Source organism: Rutidosis leptorrhynchoides, chromosome 1 (genome assembly GCF_046630445.1).
Source record: "Rutidosis leptorrhynchoides isolate AG116_Rl617_1_P2 chromosome 1, CSIRO_AGI_Rlap_v1, whole genome shotgun sequence".
NCBI lineage: Eukaryota > Viridiplantae > Streptophyta > Magnoliopsida > Asterales > Asteraceae > Rutidosis > Rutidosis leptorrhynchoides.
This window is the reverse complement of record NC_092333.1, coordinates 561,280,274-561,292,911: the sequence shown is the minus strand read 5'-3', so window position 1 is coordinate 561,292,911 and position 12,638 is coordinate 561,280,274.

Genomic DNA, 12,638 nt, shown 5'->3' with positions numbered 1-12,638 from the left:
ATGGTTTCATAATGAACTGAAATTTATGAAAATAAATATAAAAAGTATAAGTTTATAGTTGGAAATATAGGTTACAAGTCAATATTGTAAGAGGTAGTCATTTCAGTCGAAAGAACGACGTCTTGATGACCATTTTGAAAAACATACTTCTACTTTGAGTTTAACCATGATTTTTGGATATAGTTTCATGTTCATAAGAAAAATCATTTTCCCAGAAGAACAACTTTTATATCAAAGTTTATCATAGTTTTTAATTAACTAACCCAAAACAGCCCGCTGTGTTACTACAACGGCGTATGTCCGGTTTTACGGTGTTTTTCGTGTTTCCAGGTTTTAAATCATTAAGTTAGCATATCATATAGATATAGAACATGTGTTTAGTTGATTTTAAAAGTCAAGTTAGAAGGATTAACTTTTGTTTGCAAACAAGTTTAGAAGTAACTAAACTATGTTCTAGTGATTACAAGTTTATACCTTTGAATAAGATAGTTTTATATATATGATTTGAATGATGTTATGAACATCATTACTACCTCAAGTTTTGTGGATAAACCTACTGGAAATGAGAAAAATAGATCTAGCTTCAAAGGATCCTTGGATGGCTTGAAAGTTCTTGAAGTAGAATCATGACACGAAAACAAGTTCAAGTAATATTTTCACTTGAAATAAGATTGTTATAGTTATAGAAATTGAATCAAAGTTTGAGTATGAGTATTACCTTGAATTAGAGAGATATCTTACTATAAATAAGAAAGATTTCTTGAGGTTTGATGATTACTTAAAATGGATTTGCAAGATTGAAAGTAAGCTAGCAAACTTGAAAGTGTTCTTGATGTTTTCTTGAGTAGTTGTTTTGTATGTTGATCTAGGTTACCTAGATTGAGCTAGATTATGAAGAAAATGATGAATAACACTTAGAACACTAAGAAAGTAATTGAGAGAGAGTAATTTGATGCATAAAAATGGAAATCAAAGTGTGTTTGTGGTTGGTGAAATGAGGCGTGAAAATGGAGTCCATATAGGCTCCATTACTTTGTTGTTTTGTTAGATATTTCATGCTAGTTGCCAAATGATGGTTCCCAAATGTGTTAGGTGACTCACAAGGGCTGCTAATAGCTGATCATTGAAGTGTATATACTAATAGTAAATACATTTAGAAGCTGGGTATTGTACGAGTACGAATACGAGTGCATACGAGTAGAATTATTGATGAAAATGAATGAGGATGTAATTGTAAGCATTTTTGTTAAGTAGAAGTACTTTGATAAGTGTCTTAAAGTCTTTCAAAAGTGTATGAATACATATTGAAACACTACATGTATATACATTTTAACTGAGTCGTTAAGTCATCGTTAGTCGTTACATGTAAGTGTTGTTTTGAAACCTTTAAGTTAACGATCTTGTTAAATGTTGTTAACCCATTGTTTATTATATCTAATGAGATGTTAAATTATTCTATTATCATGATAATATGATGTGTTAATATATCTTAATATGACATATATACATTTAAATGTCGTTACAACGATAATCGTTACATATATGTCTCGTTTCGAAACCCTTAAGTTAGTAGTCTTGTTTTTACATATGTAGTTCATTATTAATACACTTAATGATATGTTTACTTATCATTTATCATATTTAAACATAGTGTAACAATATCTTAGTATGATTCATATGTATTTAGTAATACGTCGTTATAACGATAATCGTTATATATATCGTTTCGAGTTTCTTAATTCAATAAACTCATTTTTATGTATATCACTCATTGTTAATATACTTAGTGAGATACTTACTTATCATAATCTCATGTTAACCATATATAGGTCTATACATATAACATCATGTAGTTTTTACGAATTTGTAACGTTCTTGAATCGCCGGTCAATTTGGGTGGTCAATTGTCTATATGAAACCTATTTCAATTAATCAAGTCTTAAAAAGTTTGATTGCTTAACATGTTAGAAACATTTAATCATATAAATATCAATTTCATTTAATATATAAATATATAAACATGGAAAAGTTCGGGTCACTACACCTGGTACTGTTCGGTCCTCTGAGTCAGGTATTGCCGGCACAACTATTCACCCTCGATACGAATGTACTCCCAAGTGTTCAGTAACCTATACCCTATCTCTTCTGACTCAGCTCCGATCCTATATCCAAATCTCTCAACACTCCCCAAAGCATGCATCCTACGAAGGAGCTTGGTAACAACGGATCCCAAAACCGGCACAACTATTCTCGCGGCATTCTTTTCAATGGTGAATGCCTGGGCTAGAAGGTGTGCAACTTGCATATTCTAGTTGTGAATCATGGCGTGCATCAAGCGCATATCATTAATGGTGACGGCACCACCATGTTGGCTTTTTAGATGAAGGGTTTTGGTGATGAGGTGGTGAAGAATGCGGTGTACGGGATTAGTGAATTTTGAAGCCTTTTTACTTGACCTCCATGGTTCATTATCGAAGGTGTAGGCGTGCCAGAAATCTTGATGATCTATGTTGTCCAGGGTAGTATACCCTCTCTTGAATACAGAACGGTTAAGGTGTGATGTCTTGTACAGTTCCGGATGCCTTGCGAACTGCGCAAGAGATAGGTGATACGTCTGATTTTGATGGCGGAAATGGATGCACTCATGATCGTTGTAATCCTCCTGATCAACGTTCGACTCAAATCTCCAAGTTGCCATAAATTCTGCGTATGGCTCCTCATACACCTTTTCATTTATTTCAAACAACTTTTGCCAGGCTCTGTTTGTTTTCCCGTATGCTGTAACGTTCAAAATTGCTCTAAGCTCATCGGCCCATCCACACTGTTCCATTATTACCCAGTTAATATATTTGTTGGCCCCTTTTTGCCGATTAATCCAGTTTCTCATAAACGGTTCATTGTCTGCTGGATCATCTTTCCCAAGAAGGTAATGGGGCAACTCATATTCTGCTGGTATATAATTAGCCATCTGCAAAGGTCAAGTAACATAGGTTATGTTCCAAAATATTAAGACTTAAAATAATACTTAGAATTTAAAAATGCATATATTTTTCGAAAAAAATCGTAATGAGTTCTTTAAAAATGGCATTTTCCAAATTCCTGTTATAGTCAATTATAGCCAAAATTACCACAAACAATATCTAATCTTACTACAAACTTATTTTCAAGCAAAATTCAAAGCGTACCCGTGATTGCAATAAATAGCTAAAAATAATAATTATAGTAAGTTAGTCGTAATAGGCAATTTTGTTTAAAAATTGATGATTTTTAAGCATATAATGATTATAATAACCATTTATTATTACCTTAAATATTTTTAATCATCAAACTTGAGCTATAACATTCTTAAGTCAAGGATTAAGACCGTTTTACCGAAAAATAATCATTTTGTTAAAAACGTACAAAATAAGAAAAGTCAAAGACTAGGCTACATTATCATTAGCAAGTCAATGATATCTTCATTTGGGCTAGTTTTAAGGCAATCATAAGTTTTAAAAACGTTTTAACTAAAGGAAATACCCTAATCCTAATTAAGTGTAGTTTTACCAAAACGTCCAATTCAAGCAAACAAGCCTACATTGTTCCAAAATTAGTTTCTAAGCATCCCAAATGAATCACTAAGCTTAAATAAGCTAGCAAAACATCAAGTTTCCAAAAATTTCACCAATTTCTAGCCTAAAACCTCAACTAACGAATCGAGAGCTAAAAACTATCCAAAATACTTCAATCAAACCTAAAAACTAACACATAACAGTCACATTATCTAACTAAGCATAAAGGAATTCAAAATTGAGAATAAAACACAATTTTTCTCAAAAGTTAAAAATTTGACTTTAAGTAAAAACTCGAATTTTAACCGTGAAAGAGTACCTTTTACACCAAATTGATGATGGAAACGTGTTTAGGAGGCACGAGAGAGTTGGATTTGAGCTTTGATTTGTCAAAAATGGTCAACATTTGAGCTTGGTGTGGTGGTGATGGTGTCGTCGGCCGTAGGTCACAGGGAGAAGAAGAAAAAAGAGAAAAAAAATGAAGGAGAAAAGGAAAGGAGGAGAGAAAAGAAGAAGAAAAAGATGGGCCCGTGCGGCTCACGGGCTTATTTCCTCGACCCGACTCGCGAATTTTTCTTTAACTTTTTCAAATTTTAAAATTTTAACTAGGTTAATAAAAGATAAATAAAATTTTGCTTCGGATTTTAATCCGGTTATTTTACTAAAATTTAAAAGAAAAAGACAAATGGACGGAGTAAAATTAATTTTTTATTTTTTTATTAAAAACACAAATTACACATGTTCCACAACTAAGTTCCAGAAATGACGCGGAACGAAAGACAAGTTTAAAGCTTCTTTGACCATCCAGAGTAGATCAGCGGCGTGTACTGAAAATATTTCAAAATCACTTAGCATTTTGAGCTTACGCTTTTGTAAATCTCCGATATCGTCCAGTATAAAAGAGAAGTTTTGACACCGTGTCTTGAAATAAAAGATCTTCCGCGCAGTTAGGATCACCGATAGAAAATTTAAAATTTTCAGATATTTCCCGAATGATCCTTCTTTGCGGAGTTGTAAATGGAAATTTTGACATAGTGAGAATTTGTACGAGTTCAGCATATATTTCCTTTCTTTTTGCGAAGAAATTCTGATGTTTCCTTTCCTCGGTGGAATCCGAAAAAACTTCAATTAATCTTTTGATGAGAAATGAGGCTGGATCAAACTAGAAGAAATCTCAGTTTTCATATTTTGAAATAGGGTTATGTGTCTTGCTTTCAATCCAAAATTCTAATTCAGAAATCCTCGCGGCGACATAACGGTTTATATGGATTGGAGAGACTTCCTTATTGCTGAAGTGAGGGAGAAAACTGACGAATGACTCTAGATCGAATTTGAAATCAATTTCTGCATCCCGATACTTGACAAAAATATCATCCTCACATCCTTTTAACAGTTTGTGAAGAGAACGAACTTGAGAATGCAGCTCTTTTAATAGATTGTTTTGAAATATTGAGAACGGGAAGTCTGAGGAATAGAGGTGCCTAATGAATTCTCTATAGACGTCTAACCTTCTACTATGATTTAACAGATTTCCAATAAACGGAGCTTTTGTTTTATCAATGTGTCATTTCTCTTTGGGATTAAATTCAAACAAGTCTGGATAATTGAAAATAGTCGGATATTCTTCCCGTATGTCATCTTCCATAATCAGGAGTTCGTTAAGACTGAGCCTCCCTTTTGGATCGTGAAGAGGGTTGAATCCTGGTTCATTTGAGTAAAACTTATTCAAAAGCAATGAAATCTCTAAGTTAGATGAAATTATCCGGCTTCTTGGACTACAAGGATCAAGAACTAATTCTTGATGAGATTCATCAGGGTTTAGATTTGTTTTGATTTTATAAAGGAAAACTTCGCCGGTTTTTAAAGTCGTGGGAGAGCAACTGCCTTTCACACTTACTTCGTAGTCGGTTAAGTTTGAACTGGAATCTACAGAAATTAATACCATAATTAATATTTTACTTTTTATAGTTTTAAAAGGGGTTTACTATAATGGCGACTTTAAATACTATACCGACAAACTCCCTGTTTCTTAAGCTTGTGTGTTTCTTATCAATTTATCTTTGAAACAAGTGGTCAGGCCGACAACGGAGAGGCATGATCCTTTTGGTTCCAATATAATTGGAGACTGTTCGAAATATCCAACAACCAAGTCCGTGTATAATTGTCTTTCTTAGACACCACTCAAGAGTTTCAGATATTTTGACAGAATCAACGATTACCTTAACAGACAAAAAATAAGGTCCCCGGAAGCGGCGCCAAAAACTTTACTTCTACTTATGATAGGCCAAAACGGACGATTTTATTTGTGCGGTGTCGTTAGGTCACAGCATGTCAGAATCAGCTACCAAAAGAGAGTAAGGGTTTTATCATTTATATTTAGCTGGGGTTTCCTAGATATATCTCACCTACTTGTCTTCCTTTTAACGAGTAAGTGGTAAATATAACTCAGGTTCGTATTTTTGTATGTTTGCTCAGTAACATGGGACAAAAGTGCCTATGTAGTTAACCCTAGTGACAAGAGGTGATAGAGTTAAGATTAACTAATAAAATGATAATTCAACTTGTAAAGATAACGATAGATAGGTATGGAGAATAGAATTTTGATGGGGAATTATCACAAGAGTTCAACTTCCTAGAATAAACACTAAACCTCAATCAACTGGGCTATGAACCTAACTGATTTGTCACTAAGAGTTTAGGCTTTTAAGATTCTGGCTAAGACGGATATCCCTACACCCAACGTTAACCTAAAAGGGTTTAAACGACCTTATGGATAGAATCCTAGGTACATGAACGAAGTGGTATACCCATAAAGGAAAGTCTCAGCTTTTCTTAATCCTAGTTGGTCTAACTAAAGCAATATTCCACCGCTTAACACTACGCTATGCCTTAACATTAACAGACATGCAATCTTAGATATTCTAAGGTACTGCTAATTGGATTAGAGGTCTCTCCTTTGCGATCACTTATTCAACCCCGGATCATTTTACAACATCTCAAGAACGTTGCTTCTGACGCGAATCATGCTTTTGAGTGAGCTAGTGTTCACTGAACTCTATGATGCCTACTCTAATCACAAACTAAATGGGCAGCTCTTCTTTAATGAATAAATGGTTATTCGTACGTAGGTACTATATCCCTATTATGACGTTAAGCACACATAACTACTTACCTTATATCCTAGGGTTGATCAGGTCCTAATACTAGGTTATAGCTACGTGAATAAGCAGAAAAGGTGATCCGTAAATTAAACTTCTAAACCATCAGGGTTTCAGCATAACAATAGGATAAGTTTCAAATAAATTATTCAACATATAATAAACATTTGTAACAGATAGATAGGCATGTAAGATGAAAGCAACATAAGATAACAAGATACCTTCATTAAATTAAGGAAAGTGTTCAATGTTTACAGATGAGATCTGGACCATTACAAGTGCTGACATCCTCTAGACCGCTCCTATTACAATCTTCAGCGTTCACCTCCGGGTACTTAATTTTCCGCTCAAAGGTGAGAAGACCTTGAAAGCTCTAGTGAGAGAAAGTGTATTGTAGTGAGAGAGTGAGGAGAGGTGTGTTGAAATTGGATGACAAAAAACCTTTAAATAGACTTGGATTTTGCCTGCAAATGGCTGGCAGGCCGTTTGGCAGGCCGTTTACAGGGGCCGTTTGCCATACCAGCCCGTTTGCAGGGGCCGTTTGCCCTGGCCGTTTGGCAGGCCGTTTGTAAGCCAGGCAAGCTGTTTGGCAGGCCGTTTGGCTTGCCTGGTCAGCTGATTTTCCTGGATCGTAACTTGATCTCTTGTCTTTCACCGTTTTTGCTCTAGAATATTCGTTTTAGCTCCGTTTCTCTTGATTCTTTTTGCATCGTCTTTGTAATTACTTTATCTACAAATTTAACCGAAAAAAGATTATTTTGCAGACAAATTTTTGAACTTTATACTTTTGGGACTCAATATTGGGGGTAAAAACATGACTTTTTAGCCGATATCAGTTAAAATCCCACATTGTGCAACACACGGGTATTTATCAGTTATCTGATATCTTTCGTACATCATTTGGCAACTCAAACGAAGTCTAAATTAAGTAAACAAACATGTTCTGTGACCCTTGTCGCAAACTGGTCCTAACCACATCATTACATAATAATAAATATTAAATAAAAATAAAAGCATATAATAACTCAACACAAATTAAGGGCAATTTAGTAATCTTACAGCTAGTCCCAGGTGAGGATGTTACAAATTGTAACATCCCATTTTTCCCGTACATATTTAAAGGCACAAACTTATTTATTAGTATGCTTATAACTTGTGCGTTTATGTGATTAAAAGACCTAAGTGCTAGTCATTGTGTAAATATATATATACGAATATGTATGTATATATATGTGTTTAGAATTTATGCATGTATAGGTATATGCATGCGTCCTTGTTGATGTTAAGTCTTGTGAGACTAAAAGATGAAGTTTAGACGTGCATAGGAAGCGTGAACAAAGTGTACAAGTTGAATAAATCGTTAAGTTGTGTAAGTTGTCGAATGGCTCAGTTGAAGGCAATTGTCGCGTCGCGGAAGCCTTTGTCGCGCCGCGACATTGAACTCAAACCAGAGTCAGGAGGCATGATAAGAAGGGTCGAGTTTTCCTTTAAATGTCGCGCCGCGGAGAAGAAGGCCGCGCCGCGACCATTAACTAGAATCTGAGTCAGGAATGATTTAAGAAAGCTCGTAAAATACGTTAATTGTCACGCTGCGATAATTGGGGCCGCGCCGCGACCCACTGGGTGAACTAGTTTCGGATTTTTTTTTTTTAAATAAGTGGTGCAAGGGCAAAATCGTCTTTTCGCATATAGATCTGATGGAGACTTTAAGTCTCAGCCACTTATCCTCTATTATTCATTTCTTTTTCATTTTCTTTCTCTAATTTCTCTCAAAACTTAAAAACCCATTTGATTTCAAGTGAGATTTGAGAGTGGAGATTTGTGAATCAAACCTTGGAGCAAGAATTAAAGTTGTTCTCCTTGTTCTTAGCTACAAGAGGATAGTGTTGGTAAGTCCTAACTCCATGTTTTGAGTTTTAATTAGTTTATGTTAGGGTTTGGTTCATTTGGAACTTGTAAGACCCATTTGGGGGTAATATGGGTGGATTTGGGTCATGTTGATGAAAGAAAACCCTAATGGCCATAACCTAGGGTTTGGTCTTATGATTTGAGATTGTAAGTGTTAAATGGTGTTTTTAGTCACTAATATACTTGTAATTGAAGGAAGAATTGTAAATGGGTCATGTTTGACTAAAATTGTAAGTTTAAGTGTTGTTATGGGTCAAAATAGTGATGTTGACCTAGTTTGGGTGAAATGGGTATGAATTACCCTAAGTTTGTGTTGGTTTAAATTAGTAGACTTTAATTCACTAGCTTTAGTGATTGAAGTTGAGTCTTAGCCATTTATGGGCGGTTTTGGTGTAGTTGAGTTATTTAATGCAAATTGGGTCATTAAATACTCAAGTGTAAGTAATATGGCTAGTTCTACTTGTTTGTGTATTGAAAGTGTACTTAATGTATTAGGTACATTGCTTTGAAGTTCAGAAGTGCATAATCATCATCCTTGTATTAAGGTAAGTGGAATAATTATGCGTGTACGTATATAATGTATTTATTGTGTAGTATGAATGTGGCATTGTCGTGGTGTTCAAGACACCACATTCTATGTAACGAGTAGTATTGTCGCGATGTTCAAGACACTACTCATTGTTTGATTGACATATGGTATTGTCGCGGTGTTTAAGACACCACATTGTCATGGGAGTGGATGTCGCGGTGTTCAAGGCACCACTCATTGTTTAGATTGACATGTGGAATCGTCGCGGTGTTCAAGATGCCACATTGTCATGGGGGTGAGTTAGTCGCGGTGTTCAAAACATCACCCGGGGGATTAGTGATTACGCGGTGTTTAAGTAACACTAATGGATGTTATGAACTTCGACGGTCTTTTACGAGTACCGTTCCCTTGTACGATTGGTTAACCATGGTTGTGTGAATTCATATCTAGCATATTAAATTATGAACTATATGCTATTGTTGTTGCTAGCTTCTTGTGAATTGTGGATAGTAGTTTATGCGTGATGTTTGCATGGTTATCGAATTGCTAGCTTGTATGCTGTATGATAAGTGATTGCAAGTAAGTAGGTTATATATGAACATATATAATTATTGCATTCACTAAGCTTTAGCTTACCCCTATCATTGTTTATCTTTTTAGATGCATGTGCGGATAGGGGAAAAGGGGTCGTTGGGCACTAGGTGTCCTTTGATGATGTTTCGTAGGAGCTTTTGGAAGTTGGCCTAACGTTTTGGGTAGTTTAATCCCAAACCATGCTTGAAGTGTCGTTTGGATTATAAACTATCATTTGTAGTGGGTCGAACTTGTATTAAACTTAATTAATGGCCTTCGTGCCTTGTAAACATTTAAATTGTGGTACGTTTTAAATGGAACTTGTGGAATGGTTTACATATTTAATTGGTGCGTAAATGTGTATCGTTTAAAAAAAAATATCGTATGGAATACCGGTTGGGTTGTTTCAAGTGGTATCAGAGCATGGTCTAAGGGGTTTAGGCAACTTGAGATAGGTGCCTAGACTTAGACTTTATTGTGTGTGCGCTTTATGGGGGACTTGTAGGACTTCGGGTCAGATCGGGAATTGTTAGTGCTTAGGTTTATGTGATCTAACCATTCACTAATTGTTTTGCGTTGTGGTTGTAATCATCAAGCAAGATAGACGTTGTACTAACGAGTTAATACGACGTGCTCGCATAGCAATGACTAGCTACCATTGTTACGGGTGCAAATCATGTTAAACAAGCAATGTACGACGATTGTTGAGCAAGATGGGGCGGTAAGGTGTGTATATATATATATATATATATATATATATATATATATATATATATATATATATATATATATATATGCGTGTCATGTCTTTTCATTCGTTGTTTAACCTCTTTCGTTTTATAGAATGAAGATGAGAAATAGACACGACACCGATAATGGGGGCACGAGCGAGGACCCCGAGTTCACGGCCAAAGTTAAGGCCATCTTTAAACGTCAAAAAGCGTAGTTTCTTAAAGACGTCAAGAAGAAGTTTCTAGATACGATCGACGAGCAACTAGTTAATGTGGTTAGGGAACAAGTTAAGCTTGTTCTACAAGGGGATAATGTGGGGAGACGGGACTTCTTTTATAAGAATTTCAAGGACTCTCAACCTCCCACCTTCGATGGTGAACGGGACCCACTTAAGAGTGCCCGTTGGATCTCCAATATGGAGGGAGCCTTTCGTACATGTGAATACCCTCTCGATAAAAAGACAAGATATGGTTGTAGCATGTTAAGAGGCGATTCTAAATTGTGGTGGGACGCGAAAATCCAAGTCTATGGTGAAGAACAATGCATGGATTTTACTTGGGACGAGTTCAAGGCAGAGTTTTTCGATGAATACCGAACTCCGGTCGATCTTACTAGGCTTAAGGACGAGTTATGTTCCTTGAGGCAAGGTTCGATGGATTTGAACACTCTCAAATCCGTGTTTTTGTCCAAGACCCAATTTTGCACGGGCACGTCGTTTTGCCCATATTGTTGATACTCGTGATGAGCCACCACCCATTCGTGACATTCCGATGGTAAATGAATTTGAAGACGTTTTTCTAGATGAGTTACTGGGTGTACCGGCGGAAAGACAAGTTGAATTTCGCATTGAGTTGGTTCCGGGAGCTACCCCCATTGCTAAAACTCCTTATCATTTAGCGCCAACGGAAATGCAAGAGTTATTAAATCAAACCCAAGAGTTTCTTGAAAAGGGTTTTATTCGACCGAGTTCCTCGCCATGGGGTGCTCCGGTTTTATTTGTGAAGAAGAAAGACGGTAGTATGCGGATGTGCATCGATTATCGGGAGTTGAACAAAGTGACGATCAAGAATCGTTATCCATTACCTCGAATTGAAAATTTGTTTGACCAACTCCAAGGTGCAACGTATTTTTCTAAGATTGACTTACGGTCTGGCTATCATCAAGTACGGGTCTGTGAGGAAGACATAGAGAAAACGGCTTTTCGAACGCGTTATGGGCATTTTGAGTTTGTAGTTATGCCTTTTGGTCTTACAAATGCACCGACGGCATTCATGGATCTAATGAACCGAGTGTGCCAACCTATGTTAGACAAGTCGGTAATTGTGTTCATTGACGACATACTTGTTTATTTTAAGAGTATGAAGGAACATGAGCACCATTTGCGCGAAGTATTGAAGACGTTGCGAAAGGAGAAGTTGCATGCAAAATTCTCCAAATGTGAATTTTGGCTAAGGGAAGTTCAATTCCTTGGCCATATCATGAATAAAGAAGATATCCAAGTAGATCCGGGGAAGATTGAGACGGTAAAGAGTTGGGGGAAACTGACTACGCCTACGGAAATCCGAAGTTTTCTCGGATTGGCCGGTTATTATCATCGGTTTATCCAAGACTTTTCTAATATTGCTTCTCCTTTGACGAATTTTACAAGGAAGAACGTAAGGTTCAATTGGGAAAACGAGCAAGAAATTGCTTTTCAATTGTTAAAAGAGAAGTTGTGTCAAGCTCCGGTGTTAGTGTTGCCGGAAGGGGTAGAAGACATGATGGTTTATTGTGATGCTTCTTTAAATGGGCTCGGGTGTGTTCTAATGCAAAGGGGTAAAGTCATCGCTTACGCCTCTTGACAATTAAAGGAACACGAAAAGAAATACCCGACTCATGATCTTGAATTGGCGGCGGTGGTACATGCGTTGAAAATTTGGCACCACTACTTGTATGGTGTCAAGTGTACGATTTATTCGGATCATAAGAGTTTGAAACATCTCTTTGATCAACGAGATTTGAATTATCGTCAACGTAGGTGGATAGATGTGGTAAAGGATTTTGATTGTGAAATACTTTATCATCCGGGGAAGACGAACGTGGTCGCAGATGCGCTAAGTCGAAAGAGTCAACATCCGGCAATACAAGTAGGATCGTTACACATGATTATTACTAACGATTTCCTTGTAAAGCTTGGTGAGATTCAAA